At 44.0% G+C, this 16,951-nt stretch overlaps 1 long non-coding RNA gene across 2 annotated transcripts in view; it reads right to left on the bottom strand.

The window, feature by feature from the left end:
- The window catches only part of LOC133382216 (uncharacterized), a 59,371-nt gene that overhangs the window by 19,310 nt on the left and 23,110 nt on the right, over window positions 1-16,951 (bottom strand). For both annotated transcript variants that reach the window (XR_009761851.1, XR_009761850.1), the window contains exon 2: window positions 2,798-2,910. This is a non-coding gene — a long non-coding RNA (uncharacterized LOC133382216). The remainder of the gene's footprint in view (window positions 1-2,797; window positions 2,911-16,951) is intronic.

Consider the following 16,951-nt stretch of genomic DNA (forward strand, 5'->3'; position numbering starts at 1 on the left):
ATGAAGACGCAGTTTCGCAGTTTGGGTGTGCTCCTGGACTCAACCTTAAACCTGGAGGCCCAGGTTTCTGCGGTGGCCAGGAATGCTTTTGCACAGTTAAGACTAGTGCGGCAACTGCGCTATGGTGACACATGCCTTAGTTACATCCCGCTTAGACTACTGTAACGCGCTCTACGTGGGGCTGCCTTTGAAGACTGTTCGGAAACTTCAGTTGGTGCAACGAGCTGCAGCCAGAATGTTAACTGGGGCTGGTTACAGGGACCATACAATTCCCCTGCTGCAACAGCTCCACTGGCTGCCAGTCTGTTTCCGGACATAATTCAAAGTGCTGGTTATGACCTATAAAGCCCTATACGGCTTAGGTCCAGGCTATTTGTCAGACCGTATCTCCCTATATGAACCTGCCTGGGCCCTGAGATCTTCAGGAGAAACCCTTCTCATGATCCCAACACCTTCACAAGTGCGACTGGTGGGGACACGAGATAGGGCCTTTTCGGTGGCTGCCCCTAGGCTCTGGAACTCCCTCCCTAGGGAGGCAAGAATGGCCTCCTCTGTGCAGTCCTTCCGCTGACAGCTAAAGACTTTTTTCTTCCGGCAGGCCTTTGGAACTCAAGGTTTTAAGGGTAGTGACTGAAGAGGATGCTGTATGTTATTGTTTTATTTGTATGCTCCTAAACTGGGTTGCAGTATTTTAAGTGTATATCTGATTGGTTTTAACATCTTAATAGTTTAATCCTGTTTTAATGCTGATTTTATATGTTTATATGTTTTATATGTTTATAGGTTCTTAATGATATGTACTTATTTTTATCTGGAAGCCGCCTTGAGTTCCAGTTTGGAAAAAGGGCGGGGTATAAATAAAGATAATAATAATAATAATAATAATAATAATAATAATAACCCTATTTCTTTTTTAAAAAATCTAGTTTTTTATAGTGTACTATATTGTTTTTATTTGATTTGATTATTTGATTATTTGATTATTTGATTTATATCCCGCCCTTCCTCCCAGAAGGAACCCAGGGCTGCATTTTGTGCCTTCAAAAATCTTATCAATACCATTGAAACATTTTTGCTATCTTTGAATCTGGTACCCAAACACCATTGCTTTGGAACCCTCCTGAGGAGAAAGCTCTTTGGAGAATGCACAATTTACACCTTTTCGTAGTGAAAGTAGGATCATGAAGTATTATTATCCACAGAACAGCGTAATGCACCTCAGATACATTGATGGTCATAATACGCTTTCTTATTCCGGGAAGAAATTTTCTGTAAGTGCCATTTATATCCACCATCATGGCTTAGACTTTGCATTACAAAATATCATATCTTTAAGAAGGATGCTAGTTTAACAAGAAAGTTCTTGGAGTGCTTTAAAATGTCTGTATAAAAATGGCACTGTATCTGGGGGATTGAGGGAGATGACGATGTGTTAGACTTGAGTTGTTTTCATCATAATCATTCCTTCTAATATCAAATTTGGGTAGTCCCATGCCTATCAGTCTGAAAGTGAATTGGGGTTATTCAAAATAAGGGAGTGGTTTTCTTTTTTAAATTTTAAAAAAATCTTTTAAAAAAACAATAATTTATTAACACAACAAGTACTGCTGCCATTACAGGGTTGGTTCCAGAGGGCAGCCAGGTTGGACACTGGCCAAGGGCACCTGTGGCCCAGAGGGGCCCCTGAAGGGCCCCTCCTTAGAGTGGAAGGGTAGAGCTCCTGTTCCGTGATCCCAGTTAACTCCCAACCCTGCTGCAGATTGCAGAGAGTGAGCTCCCAGGCACCCCCCTATACAGACCATGCGGGCTTCAATAAGCCTGCACTCACACCCCACCTACCTCTCCCATTGCTGTGAATGCTGTGCATGCTGCATGTGCTACCTACTATCAACCAAGATGGCGGTGGAGGTAGCATAGCACCCATGCATGCCATCAACCAAGATGGCAGCAGAGGCATCAGTCCCTTAGGGAACCCCCCATCGCCATCTTGGTTGATGGTAGGCATGCACATGCAGCATGCATGGCATTCACATGAGGTGACAGGAGAGGTAGGTGGGGTGTGCGGGTGCCGCAGACCCAGGACAGGTTAATGCCCAAGGGCCCAGTCATGCCTGGTGCCAGCTCTGGCTGCCAATATCAGATAATGGTACAGGGAGAATGAAAGAATACTTCAAGAAGCCATACAGACTATATAAGAGAGAATCAACCAAATTAATCAAAGCAAAGGTAAGTAATATCTCACCCCAAATCCCATCTCTCCCCCAATTCAATTAATAGCTAATGTTAGGAAAGTTATGTTGTACATGACAAAGCCAATTCTTGTTCCAGAGCTGTAGAAATGCATGCAACATGTCCAGTTTTTGCCTATATGTGTTAATATAATCCATAAAAGGAAGCCAGACTGCAAAAACATCCATCAGCTTTGCTTTCCTTTTTTAACATTTTCATGGTAAAAGTTAATTTTTCTGCCATGGCCACATTCCAAATTCTATGAAGCCATAGTTTGAGGATCAACATTTCTGCAAATTTTAGCTATCTCTAACTTAGTTGCCAATAATAAAAAAGGATATTAAGGATATACATGTTAAGTCCTCATTTTCCCCTCTCACGGGAGTACTTTTTGGTTTGTTTTTTCTGTAATTTCCTTAAAAATAATTATCCAGTCAGATGTTACCTTAGGGCAACTCCAACACATTTGTATATAGGCCCCTCTTGTCCCACATCCCCTCCAGCAACTATATCTTTTTAGCCAGATACATGCTAACATAGTGGAAATAAATACAAACAATGGACTCACTTCAGAGAGCGCTCCTTGGCTATCATGGAGGTAGATTTAACTGGTTGTTTGCTCCATAGGTTGGCTCAAACTTCATCTGGTATAACTTGTTCCATATCATGTTCTCATATCTCCTTTAAGGAAGCAAATGAATTTGTCTTATCACTTAATAAAGAGTATATTTTTGAGATCAATCACTTAGTGCTGTGTTCATATTCTAATTGCAAATGTTCAAAACCAGCAAGCTTATAATGGAGTGTTTGTTTATAAATGGATGGCCAGTGAATATGAAGCCAATTTACATGCAGACCTTGTAATTTAATAGTCAAGTTTTCCATAGATACATGCTGCCTATATTCATAAAAATCCCTCAGACAGTAAATTCCTGTATTGTATCAATTTATTTATTTATTTATTTATTAGATTTATTAGTCGCCCATCTGGCTGGCTGTCCAGCCACTCTGGGCGACGTACATAACAGAACATACAAACACATCAGGACATTAAAATCTAAACAATAAAATAGAACCTAATTCTGTCCTTGTCCAGAGCCTCCTTACTCTTGCCCGGCGACGACAGAGTTAGAATCGGTTATGGTGTTAGTGGTGGGCGGCGATGATGTACGGGCTGGGGGCCGGTATGGCCCGGAGCCTGTAGTTCTTTCTAACTCTCTGGAAAGGGGAAGCGCCATTTTTGCGAGGCTGGCTCCTAGATCTTTTGTCTGTGGCGGCGGCTGCCGTGGGGGGAGCTCCTGGCTCGGGAAGTTGTGGCAGCGGTTCTCGAAACTTGCGTTTCTCTCTCCGCAGCTCCCGGCAGTTCTTCCTTGATATTAAAAAGATGGATGTAGAACCAGAGAAAGTAGTGGAGAGATATTTTTCATGACTTTACTTCTCCATTTTTTCCGTATAAGAATGGTAGCTTTTATAAATTGATTATGTATCCAATCTAAAATACAGAGTGGTTGCTGTCCTAAAATTAAGGAGTGATTTCTGCAGACTGAAAAGTACTATGAATGCAGAAGTATATTAGTTTGCAAATTAAAAGGGTTTCTTTTAAACTCCCAAAATGGCCTAATAAGGACCTATGCTCAGTGACTTTTTGGACCTGCAAAAAGTTAAGAACAGTCAGACCCAGTGACAGTGGTTGGTCAGTGTGGACACTGGCCAAGAGCCCCGGCACCTCAGAAAGGCCCCCCACCAGCCCAACCTAGCTGTGCCACCACTCCACCCTCCTTGTCAGGCCCTTGGATAGCTGTATAAATGGTATCCATCCATCATTTAATCTATAGACTTCATAGATCCATGAGCTTGAGCACTGCATTTTCAATGAATTAACATGACAGGCAGGCACACAGAGTGGAACCAACCAACTGCTTGCCCAATGCTAATATGTCCTCAGGTGTGCTGGGAATGAGAGCATTAAGTATGTTGCTGCAGTTGCTGCAGTTGCTGCAACAGCAGTACTGGAGGAGAGTGTGGTCAAATTGGGGGAGGGATCACAGTGGTGGCACCCCCAAATTCTGACACTGGTCATGTGGGCAGTTGAGCTGTGCTATGGAATGTTACGTGTGACAGTTGAAGAAAAGGGAAAGGGAAAAAAGAATAGAGAATTAACCATGCTTGAGTTCCTAACATCCTAGAACAGGGGTGGGGAATCTTTTCTAGACAAAGGGCTGGATCATCATCTCCCCAACTGCTGGTAGGCCAAAGTTGGCCCACCCACCTTTCATTCACCTGACATCATCAAGACATCAGGAGATGCTTCCCTTGAAGCTCCAGTTTTTGGGACTTCAAAGCAAACCAGGAGGCATACTCCAATGTGTCCAGGATAGGAGCACGCCTCCAAATGCCCCACCTCTGGGGACTGAAGTCATGCTCCAATCAGACCATCAGCTGGAAGGTGGATGGGAGCACACATTCAAACACTCCCCTCTGAGGTCTGAAAGAGAAGGGTAAAGAGGATTGAAAGCGTGCACCAATAGACCCACCAGCTGAAGGGCAGATGGGGGTGCACCTTCAAATGCCCCCCTACACTTCTGCTTCAGACATCTGCAGTCTGAAGGAGACGCATGGAGGTGGCCGAAGGCATTCTCTGATCTGCCTATCAGCTGATGGGCGAATGGGAGGACACCTTCAAACAACTGCTCTCACATCAGCTGGTGAACGGGTGGGCACAGTTTGGGGGAAATGGTCTTGGGGGCCAAATTGGACTCTCTTGGGGGCCATGATTGACCCAGAGGCTGGAGGTTCCCCACCCCTGTCATAGAGGGAAGAGGTTTCAGGAGAAATATGTTTTTTCTTTCCCTGCTGTTCAGACTACTACCCCCATAACAATAACAGCCAGATTCAGGCCTGGCAGCTAATGCCAACTCTGGGTGCCATATAGCACTCTGAAGGGGGTGGGTGGGAAAGAAAATATGATGTCCTTTTCTCTTTGCCTCCACCTCAAGGCATGAACATCACAAAAGGCTCCTGTACCAGACTAGTTGGAATCCTGAACAGGAGCATTCCTGTGGTAGGGCTACAGATACATTGCAAAATATTGTGGTAGGTCCCCCATTTAGTAATACTATCTCAAAGAATATTTCACTTTTTTATCTTGAGAACCAATGCAATTTGAAGAGTGACATTCATGGTGACTTGCAACGGTTTCCTTATTCACTGAGAGCAGGGATGTTAAGCTGCGTCAAGGAAAGGCCAAAAGCAACACATTGAAAGGGGGGAGAGGAAGAATAATGAGGAAAATGAGAAACAAAACAAAACAAAAAAGGCCAGACAACACTAAATGGGTTTTAAAATAGCCTGAACCAGAAAGAAAAAATAGCTGTCTTCTCCTGATGTTCTGATCTGTATTAAATTGCTTTTAAATGTGAATCTTGTTGTGTAAATTTGTATAGATATTAGCAGAGATTGTCAACGGTCTGAGATGCTGTGTGCCATGTGTGCATTTACCTAAGAAAGCAGGCTTTTACCCTGCATTGAGATCAGTGAGACGTAAGACTTAGTAAAGTAAGAAAAGCTACTTTATAGAAATACGTGCTAGATAGAAGGCATACCTAGTTCTAACTAAGTTGGAGGCCAACGCCCAGGTTTGGGAGTTGCCCTCATGGCTCAGGAGAGAGAGAGCAGAGACAAAGGTGTCTCCTCTCTCTCGGACAGTCGAAGAAGAGAGGAAAGGAAAGGGCAGAAGGAGGAGGGGCAGATAAGCTTCCCTAAGACATATCAGCCTGCGACAGAAGGAAGTCAGTCAGAGCATCACAGGTAAAGGTAATCAAGCCTAGGTATCTGTGCGGTAGGTATCTCTAATGAAATGGCACTTCACATCTATGTGCTTGGTCCATGAACTCACCCCTTCTGATTTCCTGAGTCTGTTGCACCCTTGATTGCTTCATGCATCACAACAAGCCCAGGTATAGAGATGCCTAAGTCTTTGAACAGTTCAAGCAGCCTTTGCATATCCCACTAGTTTGGGATCTTGCAGCTGCTAGCTTCAGTTTCATGGTTGTAATGCCCTTTAGATGTCTCACCACTCTCTTTATTGCTTCCCAGTCCTTCTTGGTTGGTGAGCTGGGGTTTTTTTCCGGTACAGGAATCCCGCTGCTACCACCACATCTGGCCTGGTAACAGTACTGATATACACACATTTTCTGATGGCTTGTCTTGTATCTCTCAGCATCTCCTTTAGCATCTGGCTTTTTCTTGAATTTCCTCTTGTAGCCTACAGCTTTCCTTTCTTGAGGAAGCTTGGTCAGTGTCCAAGTTTTACTTTTGTGTAGAGCTTCCAGCTCTTCCTTGGCTGGCTGTCTCCACCTCTCAGCTTCAGCTTTGGATAAGGCTTCGATCTCTTTCCAGGTCTCTGGTTTTGGAAGTTCATCTCTCATGAGGTAAGCAAGTCTTTCTGGTGGTACACCTCTGTTGGTCCGTTCAGAGCATCTGGGTGCTGATGCTTCGGCTTCCCCTTCTGGCTCTGTTGCCTGTTCTGGCTCTGTTGCCTGTTCTGGCTCTGTTGCCTGTTCTGGCTCAGACTCCTCACCTTCCTGTGAAGGTGTATTGTTGTTATACTTTCTATGATGGAAGAATAACTCAGCTTCTTCTTCTATTTTGCTGTCATCTGTTTGGTGTTGCACCCCTTCTGGTGGGTGTGCGTACTTTCCTTCATCACAGTGGACAGCTCTGTATACTCCAACTTCCCCAGTTTTGGGATCTATTACTCGATATCCCTTCTGCATTGAAGAGTATCCAATGAATATTACTTCCCTGGCAGTGTTGTCAAGTTTTGACCTCTTTTGTTTCAGGATGTGCACAAATGCCTTGCACCCGAATCCATGAAGGTGAGACACGCTTGGTGTCCTATCATGCCATAGTTCAAATGGTGTTTTGTTGGTTGCAGATTCAGGAAGTCGGTTCTTCAGGTAGGTGGCATTAACTGCTGCTACTCCCAAGTACTTTTGTGGTAACTGGACTCCTGCTGGGAGGAAGGGCGGGATATAAATTAAATAATAAATAAATAAATAAAACTGTGCATCTTCCAACAAGGAACAAATCATCTGTCCAAGGGTCCTGTTCATGCGTTCCATGACCCCGTTCTGTTCTGGACTGTAAACAACTGTAGTCTGGTGCTCTATGCCTTCCTCATGGAGAAAGTCTTGCATAGCCCTTGATACATATTCTCCTCCATTGTCAGATCTTATGATCTGTGGCTTTCTGCCAAATTTGTTGGACACAATCCTGACATAGTCCTTCAATTTTTGAAGTACTTGACTTTTCTCTTTTAGTAGGTGCATTGTAGTATACCTAGAGTAATCATCTATAAAAGTCAGCATGTATAAATTTCCACCCTGGGATGGCACTTTCATTGGCCCACAAAGATCAGTGTGAATTAATTCTAGAGGCCTTTTGGTTTTCCTCTCACTTTTCTCAGGAAATTTTGGTTTCACACTCTTTGTCTTTATATGACACTCACATCTTTCTGTGCATTTGCACTGTCCAATATTTATGCCTCTTGCCAAATTCTCTTTCTCTAGAGCTCTTACTCTGGCTAAGCTGGCATGTCCCATTCTTCTATGCCAAATATGCAAACATTCAGAATTACACGTTTCCTTGACCATATTTGCATGCATAGCTTCAAGGTATTCTAAATGCAAAAGTCCATCTTTCAATTTTGCAATGCAACATATTTCTCCTTCATCTAGAACGTGGCAAAATTCTCCACTCATATAAAGTTCACCTCCCAATTCCATTATCTTAGTAGCACTTATTAAGTTGTCTTTAAAATCTGGAACATATAGGCAGTTTTTAAGTTCAAGCTGTCTTTCGCTTGCTGGCATTTTGCCAATCAGTTGGACCGTGCTTATTTGTTGAGAAAGGAACGTATCACCAGAGGTGGTCTTTACTTCCTCTGTATCATTTTTAAAATACTTAAACAAATTTTTATCTTTTATTAGGTGGGTTGCACATCCTGAATTGATTAAAAATCTTTTTTTATAATCATCTTTCCTTTCATCAGATAGATGATAACTAGAAGCCTTTGTTTTTGCCTTTTCAGTCTGTCTTTGTTGAAAGACAGGCTTTGCTCCTGTCTGACACCTATCACAATCTCTTTGAAGATGATTTGATTTGCATTTAAAACAGAGCTTCCTCCTGTGTTCTGTGCCCTGTGGATTCTGGCAATGACTAATGATGCTATTGTTTGTTTTTCCTGCCCATAGTAAGGTTTGCCTCTTCAGACAGAGTGTGTTCCTGTCTCTCTTTAAAATCTTGATCCTTTAAATATGACATAATGCTATTCATACCCTGGCCTGTCTGTTGTAGCACACAAGCAGTTAATTTATGGTGTTCATGGAGAGAGCTCAGGAGCAATGCTTTTTGCATCTCATCATCAATGTTTCTTCCACATCTCTGAAGTTCTCGGATCAGACTTGTAAATTTTTCTAAATGTGTATTCAGAGTGTCTGCCTCTCTTTCCTTCAGAGTAAACAATTCCTTGTAAAGGAACATTACATGATTTTTAGACTTTCTGTCATATATTTCTTCTAGCTTCTGCCACATTTCTTTCACATTCTTACATCCTATGCAAACATTTAGTGCCTCATCTGATAATGCAGAAATACGTCTCCAGAATGCTGTAGCAGTTTCATCCTCTGCCGAGGGTTCAAGATCGGTCAGGATTCCATACAAATCCTCTTTCCAGGAGTGCAGTCATTGAAAAACTCCAAACCACATAATTGTCCTTCTCCAGCCTTGAGATGCTTCTCTTAAGTGTTGATTCTTCAGCCATCCTTTCCTATCTTTTGTTCTGCTTTTCTTTCTCTAACTTAAAGTCTCCTTTTGTTGATCTCTTTGTAAATCACAAACAGTATTTAGCCTTTTTAGCTTTTAGGCACAACTTGCAATTCAACTTAGCTTACTGGGCCAGCATAACCCTTTGTTGTGTAAATTTGTATAGATATTAGCAGAGATTGTCAACAGTCTGAGATGCTGTGTGCCAGTGTGTGCATTTACCTAAGAAAGCAGGCTTTTACCCTGCATTGAGATCACTGAGACGTAAGACTTAGAAAAGTAAGAAAGCTGCTTTATTTATAGAAATACATGGTAGATAGAAAGACATACCTAGTTCTAACTAACTAACTAAGTTGGAGGCGCAACACTCAGGTTTGGGAGTTGCCCTCATGGCTCAGGAGAGAGCAAGCAGAGATAAAGGTGTCTCCTCTCTCTCAGACAGTCGAAGAAGAGACGAAGGGAAAGGCGGAAGCAGGAGGGCAGATAAGCTCCCTAAGACATAGTCTGCGATGGAAGGAAGTCAATCAGAGCATCACAGGTAAAGGTAATCAAGCCTAGCCATCTGGAGGACCCTAACTCTATCTCCCTTCTGGAACATAAACAAAAGAACAAAACATGAGTTGCTCTTGCCCCACTTCCAACAAATCCGTGATGTACAAAGAGCTTGAAATCTCGTCTTCTCTAGAAAAAAAATAGCAAGAGTGTGGCACTTGGGGCTCATCCAAACGAAGCGAGATAATCCACGTTTTCCATATCCGGTTCGTCATCTGACAGTCCTCACTTTGCCTGTTTGTTCGCTCTTTCCCAATTAAAAAAAATGCTTTTTTTTGCGCCCGCACACACAGCGGGAGGACCCATACTTCTTCTTGCTTTTTCCCAGCTCTGCCCATAACACTCCCCCCTATCAGCCAATTGGTCTGCAAAATATGATGTATGCTCCTCTCCCCTTTGCAACGAAGCACAATATCGCGCATGCGCTTAATCATAAGAGTACAAAAGTTTGAATTTCCTCTGGGTGTAATGGAGTTCCTTGCCGCTCGCCACTCTGGAGCAGGGCCGGCGGGGTGTATGTGCTTATATGCCAATAATTCCTGTATTTTTGTATGCTTGTATTTGCGATATAAAGCAAAAATGAATGTATGTGTTTTTGCCTTTATGCATAGTAAACATTCTGGAGATACACAGGGCTGGCAAGGCTCAATCAGCAGAGAGAGCAGAAGGCTGCAGGCAAGAATGAAATCCTGGCCTGGAGCCAGGGGTTCCTAGCCAAAGGATGCTGAATGCACTCTGGAGAGGGGGAAGGGGCGCCTGGGCGACTGGCATCCCTTGCTTCTCCATCGCCTGCTGCCCCTTTTGCTCGGCGCCTTGCCTGGCAGCACCCCCTGTCAGCTGCTGCCAGGCCGCCTCAGCTCTCCTCCCCTTTTCGCCACTCTGGCTGGCTTCTCTCTGATCCACCCCTGGGCTTCCAGGGTGCTCTAGCCCACCACTTTGCTCTATGAGCGGCTGGAGCGAAGGGGCGGCAAAAACGATCTCCAGCTCTCCTGAGGAGGGGGCCAAGGGCTCCAGGGGCTTAGCGGGGGATGGGGCACCCCTCCGAGAGCCCTTGCCACCCCATCTCCCCCTCCACCGCCACCTCCTCCCCAACAGCCAGGCTTGCACTGAAACTGCCTGCTTCCTTCCTTTGCTCTCTCTCTCTGTGCTCTGGCTGCTCCACGTTAGGCAGCTGTTCTCCCTCCTTCACCAAGCCGCCGATCAGCTGGGCTGACAGCTGAGTCATCAGAGCGCCCCACAGCTGATTCGGCAGACCCCTTCCCTTGCTGCTTGCCGCCCAGCTCTCCCTCAGGCTGGCGATCATAGCTTCAAGCAGCCTGTGGGAGAGAGGCTCCTGCAAGGAAAGGGGTTGCCTGGGAGCCTCCCTGGGGTCTCCCCCCACATGGGGGTGGCCTGGCATCACTGCCCGCTCTTTCCCCAGCTGGCCCTCGCCACCAGCGACCCCTTCCTCCACTCTCCTTCCAGAGCCTCCTTATGTGTTTTTGCCCTTAGATGGTTGCGGGTGGCCATCTAGCAAACCACTTATATGCCAATAATTGCTGTGGGTTTTTTGGTTGTATTTGTGATATTTCGCAAAACCAACTGTATGCTTTATGCATATTAACATTTCTGGAGATACACACTTATTTCTCCAGAACAGCTCCTCCCCATTCTCTCTCTCTCTCTCTCTCTCTCTCTCTCTCTCTCTCTCTCTGCCTGCCTCTCGCTCTCCTTGTAGGCAGTGGCGGCAGCATAAGGGAAGAGCCACCGAGGGAGGCTTCCCAGCAGCTTCCCAACCACTTTGAGCAAAACTTGATGCTCCGTTGCCTTCACCCCCCCTCCTTCTCCCTTTCCTTCCCGTGGCCCTTTGCAAAGCGCCAGGCTCTTGCTTATCTCCGCCTTGTGTGCCTGTGCGTGTCTGTCTGTCTCCGAGTGAGAAGGAAACAGCAAAGCGAGCTCCCTGCACCAACCAGCCACACTTGAGTGAGACCAGCTAGGAAAAGGGGGCCTTTACAAACAACCACAATTGCAGATCTCACCCTGAGCAGCTGCCCAGTTCACAGGCTGGCTAAAAATTAACAGCCGTTGTGCTTCTGCGCAAATGCGGTTTTTTGCATCTGCGCAGTAGAAGTTGCCGAGGCCTCCCCAACACCACACCATTGCTCTGATTGGTTCCGTTTTCCCGGGCTTTCCCCAGACATTCGTGCACATGCGCAAAAGTGGAAATACGTGATTGGCTGGGGATGAGGGGAAACGCCCAATGACCACCCACGGAACACCTCCTGCTCTAAAGTCCATGGTATTGCATCCCAGCCCCTAATGTTGCAGCGGATGATTCCCGATCTAAAAAAGCAAATCGCATTTTTCGCAGTAATGCCAAAGCAGATTTAACCACACGAAAATGCGCAAAAGGGCGCGATGTCGTATGGACGACCGAAAAATTATGAATACACAAAGTGATCATGTCACACATTATACAGTCGTCTGGATGAGCCCTTGGATTTTAAGTATTTGTCATGGAGTCAAAGCTTGCTGTCCGAGCTCCTCCAGATAAATGTTTATTGTGTGTTCATTCAGATTTGCTTGCACAAAGCAGATGCAGAGGTGAAACTATGTCCAGTCATTACCGAGCATTTGTTCCGATTTGTTTGTGGTGTGATTATATGACAACAATGAGCATTCATCCTGCATTCATCTTTAATTTGCCTGTACAGTGATTATATATCTTCCCATTAATCATTTATTCATCCAGGGCCAGCACCAATCTTGGGTGATGGCAGGAATGCATGTGCATTGTGCAGGGTGTACCCACTGACACACTAACATGACAGGTGGGGCAGGTGGGCTTATTTAAGACTGTGCTACCTGTATCCAGAGGTGCCTGGGAGCTCCCACTCTGCGATCTGCAGCAGCCCTGGGTCGCATGATCCGATGCTGCTGCAGATTGCAGAGTGGGCTCCACCTTCCCACCCTAAGGAGGGGCTCCTCTGGGCCACAGGGGCCCTCAGCCAGGGCCCAACCTGGCTGTGCACTGGTGCCAGGCCTGAATTCATCCTACACTTTTCAGTGCATTTCCCCATCACATTCTTAACCACAAAAACTCTGGGTGTGTTTTCTAAAGTGGATTTGTTAACAGAGTGTATCAGAGTGCTTTAATCCAATTTACCTGTGCAAACTAAATTTCCAATAAGCAGCTGAATTCGTCTCACAAAATAATGACAGTGTGGAGGCACTTCAAGTTTCTCATTCTATCCAAACATGTTTCTTATTCCACCCAATGCCCCAAATGCAGGATATAAAATACGAATAAATTCATTATATCCTGAGAGAACATTTAGCCCGGGAGAACCAGGATCGTACCAGGTAAGCAACTTTCACATTAGCACAGGTATCTGTTGCATGCACACATCTAGATAGTAGGGGGAGAGTGGATTTCTACAACAGGGCTGATGCCAGCTTTTTGTGGGCACTTGAGCAGCAGAGTTTCATCTGTGTGTTCTCTTTTGCACCACCCCATCCTCTTCTGACCACATGCCTTTCCTTCTCTGGCCCACTCTTACCATTTGCAATTAAGAGGTCAAGAGAGCAATGAGAAATCATGTGGCAAACTACCCCTAAAATTTTGCGAACGTGTAGTCACAAATCAATTCATACTATAGATCACTTCATCTGATACTAACAACATATAGCAAAAACATATTAGTTCCCAATGGGTACCCAACATATCAAACATGTTTCATTCTCAGAAAAGTGGGCAAGAACAGCTTCATGAAAAAGAACATTCAAGAAGGAAACTCACATCAGGTTGTATCCAATCCTACTCAGAGAAGACCCATTAAAATTGGCTTGTTTTAGTTGTGGCCATTAGTTTCAATGGGTCTACTTTGAGTAGAACTAAAATTGGATAAAACTCATCAACTACAATTGATCAAAACAAAACGGAGCATCTTCTCTATGAGGAAAAGTTTAACTGTTTGGTACTTTCATTTTAGAAACTAAGGAAGACATGAAAAAGGTTCATAAAATTATGCCCATAAGCAGTCAGTTATGCAAAAAAGTGATCCTATCGCAAACATACGTTGGATAATGGAACGGACTAAGGAATTTCAGAAGAAAATCACCCTGAGCTTTATAGATTACAGTAAAGCCTTTGGTTGTGTAGATCATAAAAAACTGTGGAATGTTTAAAAGAAATAGGGGTGCCACAGCATCTGATTGTCCTGATGTTCAGAGTATAGGTTGTGCAAGAGGCTACTGTAAGGATAGAATATGGAGAAACTGGTTGGTTCCCAACTGGAAAGGGTGTGAGACAGGTGTATTTGTTTAATCTATATGCAGAACATATCATACAGAAAGCGGGATTGGACCAAGATGAAGGAGGTGTGAAAATTGGAGGGAGAAATATCAATAATTTAAGATATGCAGATGATGTCATACTACTAGCAGAAACTAGTAATGATTTGAAATGAATGCTAAAAAAAATAGAGGAAAGCACAAAAGCAGGACTACAGCTGAACGTCAAGAAGACTAAAGTATTGGCAACAGAAGATTTATGTAACTTTAAAGTTGACAACGAGGACATTGACCTCGTCAAGGATTATCAACACCTTGGCACAGTCATTAACCAAAATGGAGGCAATAGTCAAGAAATCAGAAGAAGGCTAGGAGTGGGGAGGGCAGCTATGAGAGAACTAGAAATGGAATGAACTGCCTTCAAGTCAATTCCAATTTATGGTGACCCGATGAATAGGGTTTTCATGGTAAGCGATATTCAGAGGTGGTTTAACATTGCCTTGATGTTAACTGAGGCTGAGAGGCAGTGACTGGCCCAAGGTCACCCAGTGAGCTTCATGGCTGTGTGGGGATTTGAACCCTGGTCTCCCAGATTGTAGTCCAACATTCTAACCATTACACTACACTGGCTGTCTTGAGAGAACTAGAAAAGGTCCTCAAATGCAAAGATGTATCACTGAACACTAAAGTCAGGATCATTCAGACCATGGTATTCCCGATCTCTATGTATGGATGTGAAAGTTGGACAGTGAAAAAAGTGGACAAGAGAAAAATCAAGTCCTTTGAAATGTGGTGTTGGAGGAGAGCTCTGCGCATACCATGGACTGCGAAAAAGACAAATAATTGGGTGTTAGAACAAATTAAACCAGAACTATCATTAGAAGCTAAAATTATGAAACTGAGGTTATTATACTTTGTTCACATAATGAGAAGACATGATTCACTAGAAAAGACAATAATGCTGGGACAACCAGAAGGGAGTAGGGGGAAAAAAGAAGGCCAAACAAGAGATGGATTGATTCCATAAAGGAAGCCAGAGACCTGTACTTCCAAGATCTGAACAGGGTGGTTTATAACAGATGCTGTTGGAGGTTGCTGATTCATAGGGTCACCATAAGTCGTAATGGACTTAAGGGCACATAATAACAACAGTGCAAAAATGTAAACCAGGGATAGCCCAGAGTGATTTCCTGAGGCTTTAAGTGATATAACAAACCTATGTAGGTGTGCATCTTAATCACATGTTAAATTGTGCAAACGTCTTTGAAATGAGTCATTCTATTACAGGAGGGGACAGATGTTTAATAGATAGTAATTAAAACTGTTTAGGAAAAACATACACCAGAGGTAGCCAATATTGTGCTCTTGAGATGTTGCTGAACTACAACTCCCATCATTCCTGACTACTGGCCATGCTGAGAGACTGATGGGAGTTGGAGTCTACATAATGTATATTGCTTAACAGCAGACATCAGTAGCTATGAAATCGAAATACTGAGAGAGAACAAAAGGTAACTCAACTTGGCAGGGGTAGTGCTGAAACTTAGCTCTGATAGTCCTGGCAGTATTAAAAATGGGTGTAACGAGGTCAAGATCGTCACCAAAATCATTGAATGCAGCAGCATACATCAAATCTCTGTCTTGGGGCCAAAGAATGCATTGCATTATATATGTGGTTGTTACCAAATATGACAATGAGACATTTTCTCAACCCTCCCCCAGTAAGGAGCCTGGGGATTGCATGCAAAGCATGTGGTCTACTGAGCCATGGTTGTGTTTTAATGCCTTCATAGGTTCTATCATGGGAACGTTTTCTGTGAGAATTTCTATGCTATAGCTCATAGTAGTGGTTGTTTTCGACCCAGGTTGTTTCTAGAGCCCTGCTGAGGTGTCATTTCCCCATCCCCCCAACACAGAGTTAAGTAAATTTGTCCAACCATGTTTAGAAGCTCCTTGTGTTTGGGCAACCTGCATTATCAGAGTCATGAGGAGCCTCCTCAGCATGTTCAGCAAATTGCACTTAGAAACCCCTTCAGACCTTCCTGCCAAACAAAGTCAGGACAAGGTACAATGGACAGGGACATGTTGGGCGGGAAGATCTGAAGGGGTTTCTAAGTGTCTGGTGGTGATATTAGCAGCCAGGCTGGCAGCCTCACAGCCCCAACTTGTATTGCCATTCTCTGTTCAAGAACAATGCCTGAACAGGACTTAGGTCAATCCAGAAAAGACTGTGCTCAACCATGCTATCGGGGATATGTGAGCAGCCCTGCCTCAGTAACAAGACTGATTTCCACAAGAAGTTTTAACTCTTCACTAAGCTTGCACATGGGAGATTGTCCCAGCAACCACTTAGCATCTCTCAGAGTTTTCTTGTCCCTTGAATTAGAAGCACCTGGCTCTATTTTAGGTACGGGGAGAAATTTGATTTGATTTCTGTAGGGGATGCTGGGAGGGGACTCTTGCTTGAGTGCTGATTTCTGGCTTTTCTCTGGTTTCTGCTTTCCTTTTCTGCTCCAGTGAGCCCTTGGCAATTTATCCCTTTCATTTAGATTTTCTGTTGGCATAGCACCCTAACCTGCGGGTGGTGACTCTTAGTTTTCTATTCTTGGTGCCTTCCTTTCTCTTGTCTCTTGAATTTGATAGCTGCCTCCATATTATATGCTTTGGAAACAAATCTACTTCTGTCTTAAATAATAGTTTCAGAAAGTTTACTTTCCCTTGTTCACCATTTCTTAGTTAAACAAAACACAACCACTGGAATTCTAGACTACAAAATAACCCCCCATCTATCCTCATTTCATGATCATTTACTCTAGGCTGAATTACACCACCTTTTGTCTTTGGTTGAAGGCCAACAAAACCTTACTGTTAAGAGCAACAGAGATTCAGGTATCTTTCTTGGAAGCAGAGCCGTACTTCAAAGTAGGGACTTTCTACTTAGCAGTACTGGTATGTGCACAAGAGATTTATCCACCAAAGTTGCTAGAATTTGTAGCTTTGCATATCTCATACTTTAACTGCACAGGAAACTGAAAAGAGGTTAACTTTAAAGAGGTGTGCTATATGAAGAGAA

Source organism: Rhineura floridana, chromosome 3 (genome assembly GCF_030035675.1).
Source record: "Rhineura floridana isolate rRhiFlo1 chromosome 3, rRhiFlo1.hap2, whole genome shotgun sequence".
Lineage (NCBI taxonomy): Eukaryota > Metazoa > Chordata > Lepidosauria > Squamata > Rhineuridae > Rhineura > Rhineura floridana.